This window comes from Xenia sp. Carnegie-2017, unplaced genomic scaffold (genome assembly GCF_021976095.1).
Source record: "Xenia sp. Carnegie-2017 unplaced genomic scaffold, XeniaSp_v1 HiC_scaffold_20, whole genome shotgun sequence".
NCBI lineage: Eukaryota > Metazoa > Cnidaria > Anthozoa > Malacalcyonacea > Xeniidae > Xenia > Xenia sp. Carnegie-2017.
In genome coordinates this window covers 859467-881571 of record NW_025813483.1, presented here as the reverse complement: position 1 = coordinate 881571, position 22105 = coordinate 859467, and the positions used below count along the sequence as shown (strand labels likewise).

At 30.9% G+C, this 22105-nt stretch overlaps 1 protein-coding gene and 1 long non-coding RNA gene across 2 annotated transcripts in view; one reads left to right on the top strand and one right to left on the bottom strand.

Annotated features, from left to right (window-relative positions):
* The window catches only part of LOC124443337 (SWI/SNF-related matrix-associated actin-dependent regulator of chromatin subfamily A containing DEAD/H box 1-like), a 67421-nt gene that overhangs the window by 21492 nt on the left and 23824 nt on the right, over positions 1 to 22105 (top strand). The gene's annotated exons all lie outside the window — the stretch shown is intronic.
* LOC124442575 lies at positions 8321 to 15208 on the bottom strand. Its single transcript, XR_006947295.1, has 4 exons — positions 15104 to 15208; positions 12837 to 12947; positions 10561 to 10671; positions 8321 to 8389 (listed from the first exon to the last, which is right to left on the bottom strand). It is a non-coding gene; the product is annotated as an uncharacterized LOC124442575 (long non-coding RNA).

The window sequence follows — 22105 nt, the reverse complement described above, 5'->3', positions numbered from 1 at the left end:
GTCGTGAAAGAAATATAATAAACAACAGTTGTTATAGTAATAAAGATAAACTAATATTGTCACATGAATTTTCTGCTCAAAGTGAGTTAAATAAACATTCAAGAGTAGCGAGAACGACGTCGTTTTCACAGAAACATTGTTAATCTAAAAACTTTTTGTTGTTTCATAAGAAGTAAAAATTTAATTCCTTATCGACAACTTCGTCTTCTCGTAAACAAGTTTATTTCAATACAAACACAACGTCAATAACAACGTTTTTGTACAACGATATTTATTTCTTGTTGTATATTTTTTGTTACTTTATACTTCATGATTAGGTATGTTTGTCATCGCTATCTTAGGCTTTGACTTTCACAATAATCTTTGAAAATAAACTTTATACTTTGACCTTTACATTAATGAGACAAATTAAACTGCGCAAAAGAATTTAATTATCCTTAAAGTTTTTAATTTTATTTATGCATTTTTGTTCTGTTTTTTGAGCAAATTATTAAAAAAATATAAGAACTTTAATTTTGCATTGCCCAAACTATAGCATGCTTGGTTAGAACTATATAAAACGTTTTTTCTTTTCTCCAGTACTTCTATATTCATACGTTTTGATTATAAAGTAAATTCCGCGACACAGCAATAATTAACACAGCAGTAACCATACACGTAATGTGCAAAATTGAGAAAATTTGAGCAATCGAACCAACAAATCGATATTTGCAGATATAGGCTGCTCTAAACTTTGCATCTTTTGTGGATCATCTAAATCTCGTGTGATTTTTGTCCATATCATTTCATATAAACGTTAATTTTTCGTAAAATGTTCTTAAAAATTGTTTACATATTTAAGCCAATCATGCATAAAAGAGAACGGCGACAAACACTAAAATGTTTTCCTTTAAGTGAACATTTTTAAATTAGTCTATAACTCTTGTAAATAAAAATTATATTTATGTTGATAGAGACATTTATTACAAACTCACGCTCTATCTAGTGTCTCAATTTGTTTCTTTGTGTAATATCACTGACTCACTTCCTCGTCTTAACTATATACATTACGAGCAAGCAAATGTATGTCATCGATGGTTTAACAAATTTCGAATTCATACACATTGTTAAGATAAAAGTGCAGTTTACATTTCTCAAGTTGAAACAAACTATAGTTTTGGTCCGTATGTATATGCAATGCTTATGTTTTAACAGATTTTTGAACGAACTTTATGAATAACGAAAGAAACTGATTTATTCGTTGAAACTCTCAGCTTTATTTGAGTTGCGATTTTGAATTATAGCGAATTAATTTTTTGAGGACGACGTAGTTAGAAACACGTTTGCAATCTCCAAGTTTGTCACTTTGTAATGCATCAATTTTCATATGTCAGTGAAATTATGTCTGACGACTTTGTGTCTTAATAAATCAATATTATTTTAAATTTCCAAATTTTACATATCATAAAAACTTACTTTTATGAAGACGATATTTCTTGTTCGTTTCAACCCCTTCTTCTGATGATGAACTTATTCTTCACGTCAGACTTTAGCATGTTTTCTTGGTAGATGTGCTTAATGGCCAACCTTCACGCCGGTAAATGAGGAATTAAAATTCGCAATAGAATTTAATAAGCTAGTAAATAGATTGCTATTTAAAGCCATAATACACACTGTGATTGTTATTGTATTTATTCATGATAGCTACTTTCGATTTGTAGTCAATATTATCAAACTCATCAAAAGATATAAAAATTTAGTTTGCGATGTAAAATTACTGTTTTAGGACAAAATAAAACATTTTTCCTTTTCGACGCGATGCTTATATATACATGTGCTTTAAAGTCTTTGATTTTAACTCAGTTTTACGTTGTAGCTGTGTTACCATGGTTACAACCAAAACTTTGTCTGGATTTCTAAAGCTCGTTCGTCTCATGTCACAATAGACCAAACCCAGATTTTTGTACGTTACCGCTATACTAATATGGTCTTGTCCAAATGATTTCGTTTGAATTTCTATCGCTCGTTCATGAAAATCTTTTGCTTTATCGTAATTTCCAATGTCACAGTAATAAATAATAATGTTGACCTATATGTCGAATTGTCGTGAAAGATATATAATAAACAACAGTTTTTATAGTAATAAAGATAAACTAATATTGTCACGGAAATTTTCTGCCTAAAGTGAGTTTATATAACATTTAAAACAACTTTCATGTAAACAGCCAAGAATAGCGAGAACGACCACAACGTCAATAACTCACCGTTTTTGTACAACGATATTTATTTATTGTACAATATATGAAATGGTTTGAACCCGGGAGTATCGTTACATGTTTGTGAATGTAGATCGTCCAGGTTAGTATAGTCCTGACAAAGACTGTTTTTGTTGTTGTTGATTGACGTTTCGAGAACCTTAGCCGTAGTCATCTTCAGTGTCAAAAAGATGACTCTGAACATGACTACCGCTAAGGTTGTCGAAACGTCAGTCAACAACAACAAAAACAGTCCTTCTCAAGACTATACCAACCTGGACGATCTACATTTATGTACAATATATTGTTATATATATTTTTTGTCACTTTATACTTCATGATTAGTATGTTTGTCCATCACTATCTTAAACTTTCACTTTCACAATAATCTTTGAAAATAAACTTTATACTTTGACCTTTACATTAATGAGACAAATTAAACTGCGCAAAAGAATTTAATTATCCTTAATGTTTTTAATTTTATTTATGCATTTTTGTTCTGTTTTGTGACCAAATTATTAAAAATATAAGAACTTTAATTTTGCATTGCCCAAACTATAGCATGCTTGGTTAGAACTATATAAAACGTTTTTTCTCTTCTCCAGTACTTCTATATTCATACGTTTTGATTATAAAGTAAATTCCGCGACACAGCAATAATTAACACAGCAGTAACCATACACGTAATGTGCAAAATTGAGAAAATTTGAGCAATCGAACCAACAAATCGATATTTGCAGATATAGGCTGCTCTAAACTTTGCATCTTTTGTGGATCATCTAAATCTCGTGTGATTTTTGTCCATATCATTTCATATAAACGTTAATTTTTCGTAAAATGTTCTTAAAAATTGTTTACATATTTAAGCCAATCATGCATAAAAGAGAACGGCGACAAACACTAAAATGTTTTCCTTTGAAGTGAACATTTTTTAAATTAGTCTATAACTCTTGTAAATAAAAATTATATTTATGTTGATAGAGACATTTATTACAAACTCACGCTCTATCTAGTGTCTCAATTTGTTTCTTTGTGTAATATCACTGACTCACTTCCTCGTCTTAACTATATACATTACGAGCAAGCAAATGTATGTCATCGATGGTTTAACAAATTTCGAATTCATACACATTGTTAAGATAAAAGTGCAGTTTACATTTCTCAAGTTGAAACAAACTATAGTTTTGGTCCGTATGTATATGCAATGCTTATGTTTTAACAGATTTTTTTTTGAACGAACTTTATGAATAACGAAAGAAACTGATTTATTCGTTGAAACTCTCAGCTTTATTTGAGTTGCGATTTTGAATTATAGCGAATTAATTTTTTTGAGGACGACGTAGTTAGAAACACGTTTGCAATCTCCAAGTTTGTCACTTTGTAATGCATCAATTTTCATATGTCAGTGAAATTATGTCTGACGACTTTGTGTCTTAATAAATCAATATTATTTTAAATTTCCAAATTTTACATATCATAAAAACTTACTTTTATGAAGACGATATTTCTTGCTCGTTTCAACCCCTTCTTCTGATGATGAACTTATTCTTCACGTCAGACTTTAGCATGTTTTCTTGGTAGATGTGCTTAATGGCCAACCTTCACGCCGGTAAATGAGGAATTAAAATTCGCAATAGAATTTAATAAGCTAGTAAATAGATTGCTATTTAAAGCCATAATACACACTGTGATTGTTATTGTATTTATTCATGATAGCTACTTTCGATTTGTAGTCAATATTATCAAACTCATCAAAAGATATAAAAATTTAGTTTGCGATGTAAAATTACTGTTTTAGGACAAAATAAAACATTTTTCCTTTTCGACGCGATGCTTCTTATATATACATGTGCTTTAAAGTCTTTGATTTTAACTCAGTTTTTACGTTGTAGCTGTGTTACCATGGTTACAACCAAAACTTTGTCTGGATTTCTAAAGCTCGTTCGTCTCATGTCACAATAGACCAAACCCAGATTTTGTACGTTACCGCTATACTAATATGGTCTTGTCCAAATGATTTCGTTTGAATTTCTATCGCTCGTTCATGAAAATCTTTTGCTTTATCGTAATTTCCAATGTCACAGTAATAAATAATAATGTTGACCTATATGTCGAATTGTCGTGAAAGATATATAATAAACAACAGTTTTTATAGTAATAAAGATAAACTAATATTGTCACGGAAATTTTCTGCCTAAAGTGAGTTTATATAACATTTAAAACAACTTTCATGTAAACAGCCAAGAATAGCGAGAACGACCACAACGTCAATAACTCACCGTTTTTGTACAACGATATTTATTTATTGTACAATATATGAAATGGTTTGAACCCGGGAGTATCGTTACATGTTTGTGAATGTAGATCGTCCAGGTTAGTATAGTCCTGACAAAGACTGTTTTTGTTGTTGTTGATTGACGTTTCGAGAACCTTAGCCGTAGTCATCTTCAGTGTCAAAAAGATGACTCTGAACATGACTACCGCTAAGGTTGTCGAAACGTCAGTCAACAACAACAAAAACAGTCCTTCTCAAGACTATACCAACCTGGACGATCTACATTTACAAACATGTACAATATATTATATATATTTTTGTCACTTTATACTTCATGATTAGTATGTTTGTCCATCACTATCTTAAACTTTCACTTTCACAATAATCTTTGAAAATAAACTTTATACTTTGACCTTTACATTAATGAGACAAATTAAACTGCGCAAAAGAATTTAATTATCCTTAATGTTTTTAATTTTATTTATGCATTTTGTTCTGTTTTGTGACCAAATTATTAAAAAAATATAAGAACTTTAATTTTGCATTGCCCAAACTATAGCATGCTTGGTTAGAACTATATAAAACGTTTTTTCTCTTCTCCAGTACTTCTATATTCATACGTTTTGATTATAAAGTAAATTCCGCGACACAGCAATAATTAACACAGCAGTAACCATACACGTAATGTGCAAAATTGAGAAAATTTGAGCAATCGAACCAACAAATCGATATTTGCAGATATAGGCTGCTCTAAACTTTGCATCTTTTGTGGATCATCTAAATCTCGTGTGATTTTTGTCCATATCATTTCATATAAACGTTAATTTTTCGTAAAAATGTTCTTAAAAAAATTGTTTACATATTTAAGCCAATCATGCATAAAAAGAGAACGGCGACAAACACTAAAAATGTTTTCCTTTGAAGTGAACATTTTTTAAATTAGTCTATAACTCTTGTAAATAAAAATTATATTTATGTTGATAGAGACATTTATTACAAACTCACGCTCTATCTAGTGTCTCAATTTGTTTCTTTGTGTAATATCACTGACTCACTTCCTCGTCTTAACTATATACATTACGAGCAAGCAAATGTATGTCATCGATGGTTTAACAAATTTCGAATTCATACACATTGTTAAGATAAAAGTGCAGTTTACATTTCTCAAGTTGAAACAAACTATAGTTTTGGTCCGTATGTATATGCAATGCTTATGTTTTAACAGATTTTTTTGAACGAACTTTATGAATAACGAAAGAAACTGATTTATTCGTTGAAACTCTCAGCTTTATTTGAGTTGCGATTTTGAATTATAGCGAATTAATTTTTTGAGGACGACGTAGTTAGAAACACGTTTGCAATCTCCAAGTTTGTCACTTTGTAATGCATCAATTTTCATATGTCAGTGAAATTATGTCTGACGACTTTGTGTCTTAATAAATCAATATTATTTTAAATTTCCAAATTTTACATATCATAAAAACTTACTTTTATGAAGACGATATTTCTTGCTCGTTTCAACCCCTTCTTCTGATGATGAACTTATTCTTCACGTCAGACTTTAGCATGTTTTCTTGGTAGATGTGCTTAATGGCCAACCTTCACGCCGGTAAATGAGGAATTAAAATTCGCAATAGAATTTAATAAGCTAGTAAATAGATTGCTATTTAAAGCCATAATACACACTGTGATTGTTATTGTATTTATTCATGATAGCTACTTTCGATTTGTAGTCAATATTATCAAACTCATCAAAAGATATAAAAATTTAGTTTGCGATGTAAAATTACTGTTTTAGGACAAAATAAAACATTTTTCCTTTTCGACGCGATGCTTCTTATATATACATGTGCTTTAAAGTCTTTGATTTTAACTCAGTTTTTACGTTGTAGCTGTGTTACCATGGTTACAACCAAAAACTTTTGTCTGGATTTCTAAAGCTCGTTCGTCTCATGTCACAATAGACCAAACCCAGATTTTTGTACGTTACCGCTATACTAATATGGTCTTGTCCAAATGATTTCGTTTGAATTTCTATCGCTCGTTCATGAAAATCTTTTGCTTTATCGTAATTTCCAATGTCACAGTAATAAATAATAATGTTGACCTATATGTCGAATTGTCGTGAAAGATATATAATAAACAACAGTTTTTATAGTAATAAAGATAAACTAATATTGTCACGGAAATTTTCTGCCTAGAGTGAGTTTATATAACATTTAAAACAACTTTCATGTAAACAGCCAAGAAAAGCAAAAACGACCACAACGTCAATAACTCACCGTTTTTGTACAACGATATTTATTTATTGTACAATATATGAAATGGTTTGAACCCGGGAGTATCGTTACATGTTTGCGAATGTAGATCGCCCAGGTTAGTATAGTCCTGACAAAGACTGTTTTTGTTGTTGTTGATTGACGTTTCGAGAACCTTAGCCGTAGTCATCTTCAGTGTCAAAAAGATGACTCTGAAGATGACTACCGCTAAGGTTGTCGAAACGTCAGTCAACAACAACAAAAACAGTCCTTCTCAAGACTATACCAACCTGGACGATCTACATTTACAAACATGTACAATATATTGTTATATATATTTTTTGTCACTTTATACTTCATGATTAGTATGTTTGTCCATCACTATCTTAAACTTTCACTTTCACAATAATCTTTGAAAATAAACTTTATACTTTGACCTTTACATTAATGAGACAAATTAAACTGCGCAAAAGAATTTAATTATCCTTAATGTTTTTAATTTTATTTATGCATTTTTGTTCTGTTTTGTGACCAAATTATTAAAAAAATATAAGAACTTTAATTTTGCATTGCCCAAACTATAGCATGCTTGGTTAGAACTATATAAAACGTTTTTTCTCTTCTCCAGTACTTCTATATTCATACGTTTTGATTATAAAGTAAATTCCGCGACACAGCAATAATTAACACAGCAGTAACCATACACGTAATGTGCAAAATTGAGAAAATTTGAGCAATCGAACCAACAAATCGATATTTGCAGATATAGGCTGCTCTAAACTTTGCATCTTTTGTGGATCATCTAAATCTCGTGTGATTTTTGTCCATATCATTTCATATAAACGTTAATTTTTCGTAAAAATGTTCTTAAAAAATTGTTTACATATTTAAGCCAATCATGCATAAAAAGAGAACGGCGACAAACACTAAAAATGTTTTCCTTTGAAGTGAACATTTTTTAAATTAGTCTATAACTCTTGTAAATAAAAATTATATTTATGTTGATAGAGACATTTATTACAAACTCACGCTCTATCTAGTGTCTCAATTTGTTTCTTTGTGTAATATCACTGACTCACTTCCTCGTCTTAACTATATACATTACGAGCAAGCAAATGTATGTCATCGATGGTTTAACAAATTTCGAATTCATACACATTGTTAAGATAAAAGTGCAGTTTACATTTCTCAAGTTGAAACAAACTATAGTTTTGGTCCGTATGTATATGCAATGCTTATGTTTTAACAGATTTTTTTTGAACGAACTTTATGAATAACGAAAGAAACTGATTTATTCGTTGAAACTCTCAGCTTTATTTGAGTTGCGATTTTGAATTATAGCGAATTAATTTTTTGAGGACGACGTAGTTAGAAACACGTTTGCAATCTCCAAGTTTGTCACTTTGTAATGCATCAATTTTCATATGTCAGTGAAATTATGTCTGACGACTTTGTGTCTTAATAAATCAATATTATTTTAAATTTCCAAATTTTACATATCATAAAACTTACTTTTATGAAGACGATATTTCTTGTTCGTTTCAACCCTTCTTCTGATGATGAACTTATTCTTCACGTCAGACTTTAGCACGTTTTCTTGGTAGATGTGCTTAATGGCCAACCTTCACGCCGGTAAATGAGGAATTAAAATTCGCAATAGAATTTAATAAGCTAATAAATAGATTGCTATTTAAAGCCATAATACACACTGTGATTGTTATTGTATTTATTCATGATAGCTACTTTCGATTTGTAGTCAATATTATCAAACTCATCAAAAGATATAAAAATTTAGTTTGCGATGTAAAATTACTGTTTTAGGACAAAATAAAACATTTTTCCTTTTCGACGCGATGCTTCTTATATATACATGTGCTTTAAAGTCTTTGATTTTAACTCAGTTTTTACGTTGTAGCTGTGTTACCATGGTTACAACCAAAAACTTTTGTCTGGATTTCTAAAGCTCGTTCGTCTCATGTCACAATAGACCAAACCCAGATTTTTGTACGTTACCGCTATACTAATATGGTCTTGTCCAAATGATTTCGTTTGAATTTCTATCGCTCGTTCATGAAAATCTTTTGCTTTATCGTAATTTCCAATGTCACAGTAATAAATAATAATGTTGACCTATATGTCGAATTGTCGTGAAAGATATATAATAAACAACAGTTTTTATAGTAATAAAGATAAACTAATATTGTCACGGAAATTTTCTGCCTAAAGTGAGTTTATATAACATTTAAAACAACTTTCATGTAAACAGCCAAGAATAGCGAGAACGACCACAACGTCAATAACTCACCGTTTTTGTACAACGATATTTATTTATTGTACAATATATGAAATGGTTTGAACCCGGGAGTATCGTTACATGTTTGTGAATGTAGATCGTCCAGGTTAGTATAGTCCTGACAAAGACTGTTTTTGTTGTTGTTGATTGACGTTTCGAGAACCTTAGCCGTAGTCATCTTCAGTGTCAAAAAGATGACTCTGAAGATGACTACCGCTAAGGTTGTCGAAACGTCAGTCAACAACAACAAAAACAGTCCTTCTCAAGACTATACCAACCTGGACGATCTACATTTACAAACATGTACAATATATTGTTATATATATTTTTTGTCACTTTATACTTCATGATTAGTATGTTTGTCCATCGCTATCTTAAACTTTCACTTTCACAATAATCTTTGAAAATAAACTTTATACTTTGACCTTTACATTAATGAGACAAATTAAACTGCGCAAAAGAATTTAGTTATCCTTAATGTTTTTAATTTTATTTATGCATTTTTGTTCTGTTTTGTGACCAAATTATTAAAAAAATATAAGAACTTTAATTTTGCATTGCCCAAACTATAGCATGCTTGGTTAGAACTATATAAAACGTTTTTTCTCTTCTCCAGTACTTCTATATTCATACGTTTTGATTATAAAGTAAATTCCGCGACACAGCAATAATTAACACAGCAGTAACCATACACGTAATGTGCAAAATTGAGAAAATTTGAGCAATCGAACCAACAAATCGATATTTGCAGATATAGGCTGCTCTAAACTTTGCATCTTTTGTGGATCATCTAAATCTCGTGTGATTTTTGTCCATATCATTTCATATAAACGTTAATTTTTCGTAAAAATGTTCTTAAAAAATTGTTTACATATTTAAGCCAATCATGCATAAAAAGAGAACGGCGACAAGCACTAAAAATGTTTTCCTTTGAAGTGAACATTTTTTAAATTAGTCTATAACTCTTGTAAATAAAAATTATATTTATGTTGATAGAGACATTTATTACAAACTCACGCTCTATCTAGTGTCTCAATTTGTTTCTTTGTGTAATATCACTGACTCACTTCCTCGTCTTAACTATATACATTACGAGCAAGCAAATGTATGTCATCGATGGTTTAACAAATTTCGAATTCATACACATTGTTAAGATAAAAGTGCAGTTTACATTTCTCAAGTTGAAACAAACTATAGTTTTGGTCCGTATGTATATGCAATGCTTATGTTTTAACAGATTTTTTTGAACGAACTTTATGAATAACGAAAGAAACTGATTTATTCGTTGAAACTCTCAGCTTTATTTGAGTTGCGATTTTGAATTATAGCGAATTAATTTTTTGAGGACGACGTAGTTAGAAACACGTTTGCAATCTCCAAGTTTGTCACTTTGTAATGCATCAATTTTCATATGTCAGTGAAATTATGTCTGACGACTTTGTGTCTTAATAAATCAATATTATTTTAAATTTCCAAATTTTACATATCATAAAAACTTACTTTTATGAAGACGATATTTCTTGTTCGTTTCAACCCCTTCTTCTGATGATGAACTTATTCTTCACGTCAGACTTTAGCACGTTTTCTTGGTAGATGTGCTTAATGGCCAACCTTCACGCCGGTAAATGAGGAATTAAAATTCGCAATAGAATTTAATAAGCTAATAAATAGATTGCTATTTAAAGCCATAATACACACTGTGATTGTTATTGTATTTATTCATGATAGCTACTTTCGATTTGTAGTCAATATTATCAAACTCATCAAAAGATATAAAAATTTAGTTTGCGATGTAAAATTACTGTTTTAGGACAAAATAAAACATTTTTCCTTTTCGACGCGATGCTTCTTATATATACATGTGCTTTAAAGTCTTTGATTTTAACTCAGTTTTTACGTTGTAGCTGTGTTACCATGGTTACAACCAAAAACTTTTGTCTGGATTTCTAAAGCTCGTTCGTCTCATGTCACAATAGACCAAACCCAGATTTTTGTACGTTACCGCTATACTAATATGGTCTTGTCCAAATGATTTCGTTTGAATTTCTATCGCTCGTTCATGAAAATCTTTTGCTTTATCGTAATTTCCAATGTCACAGTAATAAATAATAATGTTGACCTATATGTCGAATTGTCGTGAAAGATATATAATAAACAACAGTTTTTATAGTAATAAAGATAAACTAATATTGTCACGGAAATTTTCTGCCTAAAGTGAGTTTATATAACATTTAAAACAACTTTCATGTAAACAGCCAAGAATAGCGAGAACGACCACAACGTCAATAACTCACCGTTTTGTACAACGATATTTATTTATTGTACAATATATGAAATGGTTTGAACCCGGGAGTATCGTTACATGTTTGCGAATGTAGATCGCCCAGGTTAGTATAGTCCTGACAAAGACTGTTTTTGTTGTTGTTGATTGACGTTTCGAGAACCTTAGCCGTAGTCATCTTCAGTGTCAAAAAGATGACTCTGAAGATGACTACCGCTAAGGTTGTCGAAACGTCAGTCAACAACAACAAAAACAGTCCTTCTCAAGACTATACCAACCTGGACGATCTACATTTACAAACATGTACAATATATTGTTATATATATTTTTTGTCACTTTATACTTCATGATTAGTATGTTTGTCCATCACTATCTTAAACTTTCACTTTCACAATAATCTTTGAAAATAAACTTTATACTTTGACCTTTACATTAATGAGACAAATTAAACTGCGCAAAAGAATTTAATTATCCTTAATGTTTTTAATTTTATTTATGCATTTTTGTTCTGTTTTGTGACCAAATTATTAAAAAAATATAAGAACTTTAATTTTGCATTGCCCAAACTATAGCATGCTTGGTTAGAACTATATAAAACGTTTTTTCTCTTCTCCAGTACTTCTATATTCATACGTTTTGATTATAAAGTAAATTCCGCGACACAGCAATAATTAACACAGCAGTAACCATACACGTAATGTGCAAAATTGAGAAAATTTGAGCAATCGAACCAACAAATCGATATTTGCAGATATAGGCTGCTCTAAACTTTGCATCTTTTGTGGATCATCTAAATCTCGTGTGATTTTTGTCCATATCATTTCATATAAACGTTAATTTTTCGTAAAATGTTCTTAAAAATTGTTTACATATTTAAGCCAATCATGCATAAAAGAGAACGGCGACAAACACTAAAATGTTTTCCTTTGAAGTGAACATTTTTAAATTAGTCTATAACTCTTGTAAATAAAAATTATATTTATGTTGATAGAGACATTTATTACAAACTCACGCTCTATCTAGTGTCTCAATTTGTTTCTTTGTGTAATATCACTGACTCACTTCCTCGTCTTAACTATATACATTACGAGCAAGCAAATGTATGTCATCGATGGTTTAACAAATTTCGAATTCATACACATTGTTAAGATAAAAGTGCAGTTTACATTTCTCAAGTTGAAACAAACTATAGTTTTGGTCCGTATGTATATGCAATGCTTATGTTTTAACAGATTTTTTTGAACGAACTTTATGAATAACGAAAGAAACTGATTTATTCGTTGAAACTCTCAGCTTTATTTGAGTTGCGATTTTGAATTATAGCGAATTAATTTTTTGAGGACGACGTAGTTAGAAACACGTTTGCAATCTCCAAGTTTGTCACTTTGTAATGCATCAATTTTCATATGTCAGTGAAATTATGTCTGACGACTTTGTGTCTTAATAAATCAATATTATTTTAAATTTCCAAATTTTACATATCATAAAAACTTACTTTTATGAAGACGATATTTCTTGTTCGTTTCAACCCCTTCTTCTGATGATGAACTTATTCTTCACGTCAGACTTTAGCACGTTTTCTTGGTAGATGTGCTTAATGGCCAACCTTCACGCCGGTAAATGAGGAATTAAAATTCGCAATAGAATTTAATAAGCTAATAAATAGATTGCTATTTAAAGCCATAATACACACTGTGATTGTTATTGTATTTATTCATGATAGCTACTTTCGATTTGTAGTCAATATTATCAAACTCATCAAAAGATATAAAAATTTAGTTTGCGATGTAAAATTACTGTTTTAGGACAAAATAAAACGTTTTTCCTTTTCGACGCGATGCTTCTTATATATACATGTGCTTTAAAGTCTTTGATTTTAACTCAGTTTTTACGTTGTAGCTGTGTTACCATGGTTACAACCAAAAATTTGTCTGGATTTCTAAAGCTCGTTCGTCTCATGTCACAATAGACCAAACCCAGATTTTTGTACGTTACCGCTATACTAATATGGTCTTGTCCAAATGATTTCGTTTGAATTTCTATCGCTCGTTCATGAAAATCTTTTGCTTTATCGTAATTTCCAATGTCACAGTAATAAATAATAATGTTGACCTATATGTCGAATTGTCGTGAAAGATATATAATAAACAACAGTTTTTATAGTAATAAAGATAAACTAATATTGTCACGGAAATTTTCTGCCTAAAGTGAGTTTATATAACATTTAAAACAACTTTCATGTAAACAGCCAAGAATAGCGAGAACGACCACAACGTCAATAACTCACCGTTTTGTACAACGATATTTATTTATTGTACAATATATGAAATGGTTTGAACCGGAGTATCGTTACATGTTTGTGATGTAGATCGTCCAGGTTAGTATAGTCCTGACAAAGACTGTTTTTGTTGTTGTTGATTGACGTTTCGAGAACCTTAGCCGTAGTCATCTTCAGTGTCAAAAAGATGACTCTGACCTACCGCTAAGGTTGTCGAAACGTCAGTCAACAACAACAAAAACAGTCCTTCTCAAGACTATACCAACCTGGACGATCTACATTTACAAACATGTACAATATATTGTTATATATATTTTTTGTCACTTTATACTTCATGATTAGTATGTTTGTCCATCACTATCTTAAACTTTCACTTTCACAATAATCTTTGAAAATAAACTTTATACTTTGACCTTTACATTAATGAGACAAATTAAACTGCGCAAAAGAATTTAATTATCCTTAATGTTTTTAATTTTATTTATGCATTTTTGTTCTGTTTTGTGACCAAATTATTAAAAAAATATAAGAACTTTAATTTTGCATTGCCCAAACTATAGCATGCTTGGTTAGAACTATATAAAACGTTTTTTCTCTTCTCCAGTACTTCTATATTCATACGTTTTGATTATAAAGTAAATTCCGCGACACAGCAATAATTAACACAGCAGTAACCATACACGTAATGTGCAAAATTGAGAAAATTTGAGCAATCGAACCAACAAATCGATATTTGCAGATATAGGCTGCTCTAAACTTTGCATCTTTTGTGGATCATCTAAATCTCGTGTGATTTTTGTCCATATCATTTCATATAAACGTTAATTTTTCGTAAAATGTTCTTAAAAATTGTTTACATATTTAAGCCAATCATGCATAAAAGAGAACGGCGACAAACACTAAAATGTTTTCCTTTGAAGTGAACATTTTTTAAATTAGTCTATAACTCTTGTAAATAAAAATTATATTTATGTTGATAGAGACATTTATTACAAACTCACGCTCTATCTAGTGTCTCAATTTGTTTCTTTGTGTAATATCACTGACTCACTTCCTCGTCTTAACTATATACATTACGAGCAAGCAAATGTATGTCATCGATGGTTTAACAAATTTCGAATTCATACACATTGTTAAGATAAAAGTGCAGTTTACATTTCTCAAGTTGAAACAAACTATAGTTTTGGTCCGTATGTATATGCAATGCTTATGTTTTAACAGATTTTTTTGAACGAACTTTATGAATAACGAAAGAAACTGATTTATTCGTTGAAACTCTCAGCTTTATTTGAGTTGCGATTTTGAATTATAGCGAATTAATTTTTTGAGGACGACGTAGTTAGAAACACGTTTGCAATCTCCAAGTTTGTCACTTTGTAATGCATCAATTTTCATATGTCAGTGAAATTATGTCTGACGACTTTGTGTCTTAATAAATCAATATTATTTTAAATTTCCAAATTTTACATATCATAAAAACTTACTTTTATGAAGACGATATTTCTTGTTCGTTTCAACCCCTTCTTCTGATGATGAACTTATTCTTCACGTCAGACTTTAGCACGTTTTCTTGGTAGATGTGCTTAATGGCCAACCTTCACGCCGGTAAATGAGGAATTAAAATTCGCAATAGAATTTAATAAGCTAATAAATAGATTGCTATTTAAAGCCATAATACACACTGTGATTGTTATTGTATTTATTCATGATAGCTACTTTCGATTTGTAGTCAATATTATCAAACTCATCAAAAGATATAAAAATTTAGTTTGCGATGTAAAATTACTGTTTTAGGACAAAATAAAACGTTTTTCCTTTTCGACGCGATGCTTCTTATATATATATGTGCTTTAAAGTCTTTGATTTTAACTCAGTTTTTACGTTGTAGCTGTGTTACCATGGTTACAACCAAAAACTTTTGTCTGGATTTCTAAAGCTCGTTCGTCTCATGTCACAATAGACCAAACCCAGATTTTTGTACGTTACCGCTATACTAATATGGTCTTGTCCAAATGATTTCGTTTGAATTTCTATCGCTCGTTCATGAAAATCTTTTGCTTTATCGTAATTTCCAATGTCACAGTAATAAATAATAATGTTGACCTATATGTCGAATTGTCGTGAAAGATATATAATAAACAACAGTTTTTATAGTAATAAAGATAAACTAATATTGTCACGGAAATTTTCTGCCTAGAGTGAGTTTATATAACATTTAAAACAACTTTCATGTAAACAGCCAAGAAAAGCAAAAACGACCACAACGTCAATAACTCACCGTTTTTGTACAACGATATTTATTTATTGTACAATATATGAAATGGTTTGAACCCGGGAGTATCGTTACATGTTTGCGAATGTAGATCGTCCAGGTTAGTATAGTCCAAAGACTGTTTTGTTGTTGTTGATTGACGTTTCGAGAACCTTAGCCGTAGTCATCTTCAGTGTCAAAAAGATGACTCTGAAGATGACTACCGCTAAGGTTGTCGAAACGTCAGTCAACAACAACAAAAACAGTCCTTCTCAAGACTATACCAACCTGGACGATCTACATTTACAAACATGTACAATATATTGTTATATATATTTTTTGTCACTTTATACTTCATGATTAGTATGTTTGTCCATCGCTATCTTAAACTTTCACTTTCACAATAATCTTTGAAAATAAACTTTATACTTTGACCTTTACATTAATGAGACAAATTAAACTGCGCAAAAGAATTTAATTATCCTTAATGTTTTTAATTTTATTCATGCATTTTTGTTCTGTTTTTTGAGCAAATTATTAAAAAAATATAAGAACTTTAATTTTGCATTGCGCAAATTATAGCATGCTTGGTTAGAACTATATAAAACGTGTTGTCTTTCTCCAGTACTTCTATATTCATACGTTTTGATTATAAAGTAAATTCCGCGACACAGCAATAATTAACACAGCAGTAACCATACACGTAATGTGAAATTGAGAAAATTTGAGCAATCGAACCAACAAATCGATATTTGCAGATATAGGCTGCTCTAAACTTTGCATCTTTTGTGGATCATCTAAATCTCGTGTGATTTTTGTTCATATAATTTCATATAAACGTTAATTTTTCGTAAAAATGTTCTTAAAAAATTGTTTACATATTTAAGCCAATCATGCATAAAAAGAGAACGGCGACAAACACTAAAAATGTTTTCCTTTGAAGTGAACATTTTTTAAATTAGTCTATAACTCTTGTAAATAAAAATTATATTTATGTTGATAGAGACATTTATTACAAACTCACGCTCTATCTAGTGTCTCAATTTGATTCTTTCTGTAATATCACTGACTCACTTCCTCGTCTTAACTATATACATTATGAGCAAGCAAATATATGTCCTCAATGGTTTAACAGATTTGGAATTCATGCACATTGTTAAGATAAAAGTGCAGTTTACATTTCTCAAGTTGAAACAAACTATAGTTTTGGTCCGTATGTATATGCAATGCTTTTGTTTTAACAGATTTTTTTGAACGAACTTTGTGAATAACGAAAGAAACTAATTTATTCGTTTAAACTCTCAGCTTTATTTGAGTTGCGATTTTGAATTATAGCGAATTAATTTTTTGAGGACGACGTATTTAGAAACACGTTTGCAATCTCAAAGTTTGTCACTTTGTAATGCATTAATTTTTATATGTCAGTGAAATTATGTCTGACGACTTTGTATTCTAATAAATTAATATTATTTTAAATTTCTAAATTTTACATATCATAAAAACTTACCTTTTTTGAGGACGATATTTCTTGTTCGTTTCAACACCTTCTACTGGTGATGAACTTATTCTTTACATCAGACTTTAGCACGTTTTCTTGGAAGATGCGCTTAATGGCCAACCTTCACGCCAGTAAATGAGGAATTAAAATTTGCATTAGAATTTAAATAAGCTAAAGATTAGATTGCTATAATACACACTGTGATTGTTATTGTATTTATTCATGATAGATACTTTCGATTTGTAGTCAATATTATCAAACTCATCAAAAGATATAAAAAATTATTTTGCGATGTAAAATTACTGTTTTAGGACAAAATAAAACGTTTTTCCTGTTCTACGCGATGCTTCTACATATACATGTGCTTTAAAGTCTTTGATTTTAACTCAGTTTTTACGTTGTAGCTGCGTTACCATGGTTACAACCAAAAACTTTTGTCTGGATTTCTAAAGCTCGTTCGTCTCATGTCACAGTAGACCAGACCCAGATTGTTGTACGTTGTCGCTATACTAACATGGTCAGGTCCAAATGCTTTCGTTTGAATTTCTATGGCTCGTTCATGAAAATCTTTTGCTTTTTCGTAATTGTCACAGAAATTTTCTGCTTAAAGTGAGTTTATATAAACATTTGGAACAACTGTCAAGTAAACAGCCAAGAATAGCGAGAACGACGTCGTTTTCACAAAAACATTGTTAATCTCAAAACTTTTTGTTGTTTCATAAGAAATTAAAATTTAATTCCTTATATTTTTTGTCACTTTATACTTCATGAGTAGGTATGTTTGTCCTTCGTTATCGTAAACTTTCACATTTCCAATAATCTTTGAAAATAAACTTTATACTTTGACCTTTACATTTGAATTGCTATGTCATAAGGAAAGTAACCGTTCTCGGAATATGTAATGTTAATTCAATGATAGCCATGCTTGAAAACATTGACTCAAAGCTTCCACTTGAAAAAATGAAGATCATGACGGAAAACAAGCATTAAAGTGACGTAGAGTTTACAGCTTTTGCCTTTTAATATCATAGAATTTGTATAGATGTCTATATCTGGAGAGCCTTAACCAATGCTTAGCACAGCAGCTTCTTGGACATCCTTTTATCGCACGGTTTAAGCAAATAACATCACTTTAGATAAACTTGACGCTGAAAACGATCAAAGGAGAAATTATAAAAGCTGTTATGATGGAGATGAGTATCCTGATTTGATGCCTATTCCTTTCGGCTATCATATATATGAATATTAGACGGTTTTAACCCAAATACAATTTTCAATCATTTCCAGTGTATTTTTGTATGGCAAGAATAGTAAACTTTAGTAATGGTTGTCCATAAAGTATAATTCCAAATTTAAAATAGTAATGAGATGGTTTCTGTATTATAAGATGTCGTTCGTGTTTTAATAATAGATTTGTTAGCGGTTTTAAGAATACACGAAAGCATGGACGGGTGAATTAGATTTTTAAAGGCAAGAAAAAAGTGTTTTAGATTGAAGATTTGTGAATTTGCAACAATATGAGTTTGATTTGAGCAGACTCAAAATCATAGATTAATGTGTATGAATGAGACTTTAACTGAATGAAATTTATGTAACGCTTTCTAAATTCAATTGCATCGTCATAAATGTACTGATTTTGAACTGGACAGTTTCGAGCAAACAAACAATTCGCTAAAATGACTATGAAAATAGCATTAAGTGTGTGATATAAGCAAGGATCTGTTAACTAGCGTATATGTCAAAGAAATTTTTTTGGGAAGTGAAGGAGGAAAAACACACGAAAATTTGCACTTTAAAGCTTTAAGTTACATAAATATTAAAGTCAGAACAGGAAAATTACCGGATGAGGAAATGCCAGTAAACATACGTGATAATTCAAGTTGTCAATATACAATGGGATGTCATTTGTTTTCTAATAACGATATTATTATTTTTTGTTTTAATAATCTATTTAAATGATGCACAAACGACTATCTGCATAGCTACATGTAACATGGCGAGAAATTTAATATTAGAGTAAATGGTTTGAACCCGGGAGTATCGTTACATGTTTGTAGATGTAGGTCGTCCGGGGTGGTATAGTCCTTAGAAGGACTGTTTTTGTTGTTGTTGACTGACGTTTCTTTTGTCTAATTCACCATCCTTTTAGTTATAGCTATCGCGCACACTATTATTTTGTGCTGTCTAGCTACACGCCCATGGCTAATCTGCCACTACATTCACCTGATGTTCGTCTCCCTTATGAAAAAATCTATTTAATACAGCCATTTATATTATTTTTGTAAACTTCCCCACCAACTGTCTTTCTATGTTCTTATTGTGAACGCAAAACCTGCTCATTATTTCCTCATCACCTCGGTTGCCTGCATCGACATGTCCTTTGAAGTCAGAACCAATAACTATCCTCACACTTCATGAAATTTTCTGTACCATTTCATCTTTGGCACTAAAAAAATATCTTCCTCTAATTTGCATTCTACATTTGGAGCTTAATATGAACCACCTATTGCATTTAACATCAAACCTTTAATTTTTAACTTCACGCACATTACTGAATTTTTATTCTCTGAATAATGAAACAGAGACTTTGTCGTGGTGACAATCTTAAAGATGGATTTCAAAATAGCAAATACCATGGTGAATGGTGATAATAACAATGTAATAGTTCTTAAGAGAACTGTTTTAACCAGAACACTAACCCAACAATTCAAAGGAACCGTTATTTACAGCTAGAAAGAGACACTATGCATTTCGGCAGACTACTCGTCAAGTGTCAATGTCTGCTAAATGAGAACCTCCAAATCATGCTATATTTATAATGTTACAAAAAGTCAATGTCATCCCTATTTTTAGAAATGACACTTAAAACAGAGACAGATTAAACACGTAATCCTTTTGTCGGCAAAGGACAGGATTAATCAATTTAATTAATATCGATTCCAGCTACGCGTCATGGAGTTAGATATTTACTTTTTCCCATTACATTATGTCCACCAACTGTCTAGCTTTTACTTACATTCTCCAAACATTTAAAGTTCTTACTTCATGAAGTGCTCAACTCTGTCATTCGTCTACTTTTTCTTTGTGAAGATACGTTTTCTCCTATTTGCAGACCTACAGTAATTCATTTCCTTTCCCAACAGGCTATGCGACTGATCTGGTATGGAAAACATAGATTTGATTTACATATTTCATTTTGGCAATTGTTTTTAAGCCGGATGTTCTTCCTTAAGACGCAACCCTCTGCATTTCTCAGGCATTTGACTGGCCCATGTAAAAAAATAATAATGTATAAATTTTAACTTTAATTAATTTCCTTAAGATCTTTCCCTCTACAAATTCATACTACTGCATGATACATTGTTATATATTGTATAAAAATATTTGAACAGCGAGTGAGTTAACTTCAAAAAAAAAATACAGCTCTCAAGAATTGTTTCATTCTTTTTTACTGCTAAAAGGGCATATAAGTTTCCAGTTTTTATCCTCCAGTAACCTTGTACACAATACAAAAGAACAATTCTATATTTCAGTTATTAATCTATTATAATAAGTGTAAGGCTAAATATAAAACTCTCCTATATAAATTGGAGATGTTTTGAAATTGTCAATACAAGCGTTGTGTGTAATATACTTCAACAGAATATAAGTAAGATGACAAGATGCTTTCCAATCAAGCGCCATCATTGCATGGCATTAGCACATTCATGAAAACAGCCACAGCTCTCACAGTTTTCTTCACCAAATAACTTTTTTAAAGCCTTACTCAGTTTGAAGCATATATAATACTTATACCCTGGCTCGCAGAGTTCCTCGTGATAAACCCGAGCAATACCATAACCAAAAGGAATTCTTCTTCCATGCTCATCCCGAAAATATACTAGCACGCCAGACTCACCACTTTTAAGGAAACGTTCTTTGCTTTTCACCAGAACGGCATCCTGATACACGACCTTCTCTTCAGGATCATTACAGGAAAAAGAAACATCATAAATTTTCCCAATTCTATACTTCTCATACTTTTTTACTTCAACTGTCTCGTGATCAACATGAACTCGTTTATTCAGCTCCCTCCATACATTATTCCAAGAAGGTCTATGTATTTTATTTCGTCTGCAATTTTCTTTAAAATCTTCATTGACTTCTATTGACAAAATGTCCATATCAGTTTGTAAATTATAGTCGCTGAAATATCCTAAGTGAATATTGGGTTCTGAAGATGATGTGTAGCTGTATTGATTTGTATTCAAATGTGATTTGAATTCGTTAGGGTCATTTTTGTTTTGATTGAGCATTTCATAAAGTTTGTCATCACCATCTCCGTTGTAACAAACATGACAACAGGTCAACGCGTAATGTTTCCCGTTCTGATAACAGAACATCGTTAATGTGCCTCTTGAAACTGTCCGACTGTTTCTTTCTACTGCAATCTTTGATAGCAGTTGAAGCTTTGGTGTTTTCGATGGTTTTGGACGAAATTCAAAGTACCTCGAAGCATTCGGTCCAAACATTTTATCGATTTCATCTTTCAATTCAGCTTCATGAACATTCTTGTAATCCACTGTGATAAACAAATGGAAATATGGTAGTTTCTCGTTTGGACCGACTTTTCCATAAACGCCCCGCATCCAAGGCAAACTGTAAAATAAAAGTGAAAAATAAGAAATTCGTCGTGCTAATAAATTTAAAAATGGCTCTGAACAGCGTTTTGTCATGGTGAATGATAACCCATCATGT